The sequence below is a fragment of the Haliaeetus leucocephalus genome, unplaced genomic scaffold (assembly GCF_000737465.1).
Source record: "Haliaeetus leucocephalus isolate CR32 unplaced genomic scaffold, Haliaeetus_leucocephalus-4.0 Scaffold555, whole genome shotgun sequence".
NCBI lineage: Eukaryota > Metazoa > Chordata > Aves > Accipitriformes > Accipitridae > Haliaeetus > Haliaeetus leucocephalus.
The window spans coordinates 14,606,742-14,613,690 of record NW_010972991.1 but is presented as its reverse complement, the minus strand read 5'-3'; positions in this window follow the sequence as shown (position 1 = coordinate 14,613,690).

The following is a 6,949-nucleotide window of genomic DNA, read 5'->3' as shown; positions in this document are numbered from 1 at the left end:
CGGTGTGTGGCCCCCCCTGCTGGCCCTCGCGCCGCACCGCGCCCGCCGCCGCCGCCGTCCCGGGGCGGGCAGAGGAGAAAGAGAGAGGGGACAGAAAAGATAAATACAAACATCTGTTCCTGTCTTTGCAAGGAGCGAACACACACCTGGAGACAGCAGCGGCCAAAGAAAGCGGAGAATTGACGTCGCTGGCGTGGGGAAAAAGAAAGGGCCGATTTCTGTACATCGGCAGCTATCGCCGGTAGAGCACCAGTAAAAACAGGTCCTTTTTTATGGCCTGCAGAGTACATACGAAATGAATCCTCTTCTTTTTCTGCATCTTCTCTCTAATTTTCTGTCGTTGCCTAAACGAAGTTACAGAAGAGATAGACATTTATATTCAGGTTACCACTTCCAGCTCACTGACACTTCTGCCAATCTATATGTGATTGCCAACTAAGAAATAGCACTGATTGAGCTTCGACTTATGAAATTCTCTAACAGGAAAGCTTCCCACTTTGAGATCAATTATTTTCACGCTACTGCATGTTTCATTAAGAAAAGCATTTCAGCTACTGTTCCCTCCACAATGTTTAGAGCAGAAAATTGTCTAAAAGATCAACAAAGTCATTATACCAGAATATGATTTCACCATTAGAGGCTGTCTTAACAGACATAATCCTCATAAATGAAAGTAAAATGAAGCCTTTTACTCAGTCCAGGTGATGCCATATTTCCAGCATTAGCAAAGGCTTTTATTTTAAAAATGCCCTGTATAAATGATATATCAGCCTCACACTAGGGAGGAAATCTTGAAATCATTAATGTTAATGAAAATTTTGCCGTGGAACCAGGTTTTTACCTAAAAATACTTACGCTACTTTTTCAGCAACTCCTTGGCTACACAGTCTTACAACACACTCTACTGCAGCCGTGGTAAAAGGATCTGGGCTTGGACCCAAGCCTCAATCCCTTATCAGACCAACTCAACTTCTTGTTTCAGTCAGCTGTAAACAATTGATACTATCACTGAAAAGTGCAAGAATGCTGTTATAAATAATATTATCTGTCCTTGGAGAAATGTCATTTGCCCCTTTACACATAACGCTGACCTATATGTAATATTAAACTATATGTAGCGGCATTAGCATTTCAATGTGCTCAAAACTCAGTGCCCGTACTACTGTGGTGTGTGACAAACAGGCACACGCAGTCGTCTCCCTCTTAAAGAAAGAAAGATCTCAAGCTCTAGCTCTGCATTGCCATACGCCTACACAGGTCACAAGGAAGGAGATATCAACTGCGGGATGGTTGAAAACAAGAGTAAATGGCCTAAATGAACCGATTCCTTCAGACTGGCTTCAAGTGGTTGAACAACAGAGAATTCTCAACATCCTGACAATTTTAAAAAGGCAGCATTCATGCACATTTGTACAGGCTTCTGCTGTGACATCTTTATTCTTGCAGCTTGCGTAAAGATGCAAAAATCCTTTAATTGCACTGGTTTCTATTTCATATCAGGTGAAAAATGCAACACGAATAGCCACTGAGAGCAAAAACAGAAACAGTGTGAACTACATTTAGATATTTGTGACCTGATAGCTTTGAAACTAACTGAAATGCTTGAGTAAACAATGGTGCTAGTGCCAGTGTAAATTTGCACCACCAAAGACGTCACAAACACAAGCAGAACTAGTAAGGAAGTGAGTGACTGAAGGGTGTGATTATGAATCAGTCTATGCCAATATGTTTATTATGCAAAGCATTCCAAGTACCAAAATAGCTGTTTCTTGTTAGTGTAGGGAACCAGGACCTAGAACCCGTGCAATGCCCACTTATCATTTCTTCCACTGAAGAAATGGCATTACTCAAGATACTTTTAGCCATATTTTGTCAAGCAAAGATTAAGTAATCCAGCCTGTCCGTCACTACCAGACAGTATTAGTTAGTTTCTGTAAAAAAAGGGGTTTCTATTTTTGCATATTTTTGCCATTTATTATATTCCATACATTCTTAATTTTAATTATAATGCAGTATTGCTAAAGAGCAATTGTAAATGCTTTCCCATCCATTTTACTTCTGAAAACATTTATTAAGTTCTCCAATCACTTTTGCCCGACTCATTCTCTCTCTCAGTACTTTAGTACACTCTAGAGGTTTTTCCCTTCCCCAGGAAGAGAAAGGACTAAAAGGACTGCCATCTTTGCCACAAAGTCAGACATAAGTGATTTCAAAGTTCTAGTAGTAATTTAGAAGAGCAAGTAGACAACAATTTGCTAGTGTGAAGGACTGGTAAAGAAGGTAAAGCTCTACTGAGAGGACACGCTGTAGCCTACAGCTCTTCTGACACTTAGTTCTGTGCATTTACCTTACTTCGGTGATCAAGTCACCCTATACAGAGTCTGAAAAGCAGAAAAAGGAGGTAATTATTATTTAAATGTGTGTTTACTGCTTGCAGCCTAAAACAGCACAGTCCATCATGCTGAGAAACATGAACAAATCTATTTTAGAAGTTCAAGAAATAATGAAAGCTATTAAAAAAACAAATCTGAAATACAGAAAGAAAAGCTGAAAAGCAGACAAGGAATTATTTATAAAATGGTTTTTCAATTCCACATAATTTGTATATGGTTTCTTAAATCCTCAATATTACCGTGTTTTTGTTGTGTCAAATAGCTCTGTTGTACAGGACAATGCAAGAATGGATTCACCCAGATTGCAGTGTGTGCAGGACACAGCTGTCCCATCAAAAGAAATTATGGAGAGGTTTTAAAAATGTATCTCCTTCTCATTAACTGTAAGCCTTGCAAGGCACCAATATTTAAATTTACTACTTGCATTTCACATTAAATCTTCCTACTTACATATTTATGATGGCTAGGCTACATTAAACATTGGTAACATGTTTAACATACTAACATACTTTAAAAGTTGATTCTTTAACAGCGCTATATGAAAAATATTTATAGGAAAACAAAATTATGAGCATTTAATCTCTCTATAAAATTGTTTTTTAAAAAAGGAAAGAAGATGTTAAGTGTTAGAAGATTTAAATTGCAAATTTCCACTTTTCATATGCTTTTCTAACAGTTATAATGTTTACATGTAACATTCTGGCAGAAGACCACAGACAAAAAGACGTATTTGAAATAACTTTATGAATTTATAGAGTAACCCCGAGAAACTACTTGACCAAAAAAAAGTTCCATAATAATTTCACTTTAAATGCCACCCTTATGTTTAAACCAGGGACATTTTGTGTAATGAATGATGTAATTACTTGGGAAAGAGCTTTGATTATTTGCATATGGCTGTATTCACTTTGTTTTTTGGTTTCTCTGTTAGGAAGGTAGAAGTGAACACCTGGATCAACAGAGAAATTTCTGTATTTGAAAGGAAGGGAAGTAAGTACCAATTGTATTTTTTAAAACATCCAAAGACAAACATCAAAACTGTCTTCTCTAATTACATACTTTCAAACACATTTGGTCTGAGAAGTTACTGCTATGTGATCTGGTTATACATATATAAGTGTATGTGTGGTTTATGCATATATAAAGATATATATAAAAATATACACATACATATGCAAACATAAATATAAAAATAAAATAGGATAGGATATATAATATTATTTTATAGATAGACTTACATATCCATATATATAATGTAGGTATAAATATAAATACTTTGGTTTTGCATCTCCAGAAGGCATAGGTCTTTGCTTGTGATTTCTGTGATGTGCAACTCCTTACTGGACACTTCCCTCGGGAAGCAGGAGAAGGCTTTCGCATCATTTAAAAAGTAGCCTTCAGTGAAGACCAAATCTCAAATGGTGCTACAGACCTCTTGTGACCCCCACCCATAAGTCATCTAGTAACATATAGATAGTACATCCTAAATGAGCTAGCACCCACTTTTGAGCATGCAATTCCTTCATTTCGGAACTGCCAGCAAACACTGTTTTCTCTTTGTGCAGTTCCATTAGAAGCTAACAGTCCAGCTTTTTCTTACTTTCATTCTTTATTGAGGCTTTTGGTGAAAGGACATTCCTGTGTCAGAATTCCAGAACTAATATTTAATACCCTAAGGGCAGAAACATTTTCTTCATATAAAGAGTAATTTCTTTATTTTATTCTTTTTAATTCATTTAAATTGTTAAAGATATAGCATATATATGGTCAAAGAAGATATTTCTGACTTTCCATTACTAACAGGGCCAGTGGCAATGATATCTTAGTATATAATTTCAAATACTATAGCATTATTTAAAATAATTACATTAAAATTTGAACTTTTACTACTCAATTAATAATATATTATTTTACTGAATAGGACAGCATATAATAAATAGATCTTCCATTAAGGTTATGTTATCATACATATGCATTATGTGTTTAAGTAACACAATAAGTGCTAAATAGTTACTAGATTATTTTATATCAAAATAAATGCAGAAATTGGTGTGTGAATTATTTCTGAGTGAAACATAACAGTGGGAAAGTATTCCTTAAAGAGATACTTGTGTAAGAGCTTTGAGTGACTGAACAGTTTGAGAGAGTTACAGTCTGCACACAAATGCTTTGGGAATTAAAGGCAGGCTATAATTGTTAGCTAAGATATCTGCTGCAAATTAGTTAAGCATCCAATGATTAAAAGCTCTTTGAGGTCTACATGTAAGTGCTCAGTATGAGTATTCCTCCTCTGAGTTCCACCGCCTTGGTACATTTGTGATAACCCTTTACCACAGAGATTTTCACTCTACTAAACTGGAGACAAACCAATTGAAAACTTTCAAGGCCTGACATATAGTTTAGAAATACACCAGACCTCTGCCTAATATCTCACTGAAAACATTTTCTTTTGACACACTATTATGATCTTCTGGCCATTCTACAATTGTAGCAGCAATGAGGACCCTACGCCTTTTATGCCAGGGCCTCAAGAAAGTAAATAATCAGAAGGCTTTTTCCTCACTTATAAACGTTCCTTATTAGAAGAAAACAACAAACTCTCTAATAAACCAAGTAGCAATATTTAGAATAGACAACATATACATTTTCAGAAAGAAATTTTGTTATTACTGTGTAGATAAGGGAAGACATAAACTATCGCCCAAATTCAGCAGGAGATAACAGCTACACACAATTTCTCTTTCCACACCAGTAAGTGGCTATACTTTGCTTAAAGACTTTTGGTCTTGAAAGAAAGACAGATCATGACAAGTTTGAAGCAAAAGAAACATAAGTTTATTTTTTAATTGTTGCATAGAAAAGCATGGTTTCGATTTCTGTTCTTCTCCAGTCAGGTGCTGCTCTGGGACTCCAGATAGGAAGACTCAGGAGGTTTGTGGCACTGAATAGAGCAATTTGTCTGTGCAGCAGTTCCAGGCAGGAATGAGGTTTTAAGGACAAGAAGTACTATATGAGTATGAATAAAAAGAAGACTTATCACATTCTTGGTGCCACAAGCAATTTAAAATCCAGTGTGTGTTTACTGGGATGAGAAGGCTTTCACTATTCAAATGCTGGTAAACTAGGAAAGGTAATCATAAACAGTATCTGCTGTTTACATATTCACTTTCACCAACCTCTCAGGATGTCCTAAGATGGACCCAGAACAGAATAGTGAGACAACCAACTCAGCAACACCGTAGCATGACCTCTTTTTGATCCTATAATGGATACTTTTTCATCTGGTCCAATTACAAATTGAAACCTTTCCAGTAGGTTGTTTCTCTATGAATTTAGTTCACAAACTCCCTTAGCGGGGATAAGTTCACTATCATAAGGCTGAAGTTTACCACCTTACCCTCTGCTGCCTGTGGCTCTCCTTTCAGTGCTAATATTACAGTTTTTGGCATAACACTGTCTTGCACAACTGTGTCCAACTTTTAAATTTAGCTTTCCCTGTGCTTTCAGACTGACAGCCCATTCATCTTACCATTTAAAATTTCCCTTTTTTTCATGTTAAAACTTATGTGGAGTGCAACATCTTCAGAATTTTTGTAATGCAATTTTACAGCTAGCTTCCTCTGCCTACAGCAGCCGAAAACCATCAAGATTAAGTCCGTCAGAATGAAGCATTTGTTAGAAAGAGAGCAAACCCTTTTTGCTTGCAATATTGCTTTTGTCCCCAGAACAAAGAAGTATTCTCTTCACTCACCATCTGCATTTATACAGTTTTTGGACACTTCATTTGGATGAATATTTATTATAAGCTGAAGAGCTCATTTTTCTTAGATCCTTTATTGTAGTATCAGTTATTGTTCAGTAAATATGCAAAAGCAAGGAAGCTAATAAATATTTGCTTCAATCAGTGTCAGAATTTTAACTGATCACTAGTACACAGAGATTTCAAGTATAAAATGTAACACCTTGTTCCAACTGTCTCATATCAGATCGTCTTTGATGATTCCTTCTTCAGCCCTCCTAGACTCCTCTTCAGTTCAATTCTGTAAAGAACCATGCATCTTCCTGCAGTCTTTCAAAAGAACTTTAAGAAAACAGAAAAATCACTGCAGCCTGAATTCAGATTATTCCCCAAATCTTACTTTTTTCCCAGGGTTCCTGTATTCTATCACAAAAAGTGCCAACCTTCCAGGGTTGCTTCTCTGGAGATATGGACCAAAGCCAAATATTTAAAAAAAAAAATAAATCTAACTCTTCTTCTGTCATTTACTCATAGTTACCTGTCTTAAAAAAAAAAAAGGAGGTTTGTTTTTTTTTTTTAAACTGGCTGTCCTCTTCAGAAGAAAGAACAACAACCTATACTTTTCTCCAGACCATTAAATTCTTTTCATGCTAGTACTCAGTTGCTTCTACCTGGATTTCAAAGTGAACCAACTGCTCCATGTGCTTCAGGTGCACATGGATAACTCTTTGTCTTCCATAAGCTCTGTGAGGGTGACTGTACTCTGGTGAGCACCGCATAGATGTTCCCTATAGGGACCGCTAGATATGAACTCAAA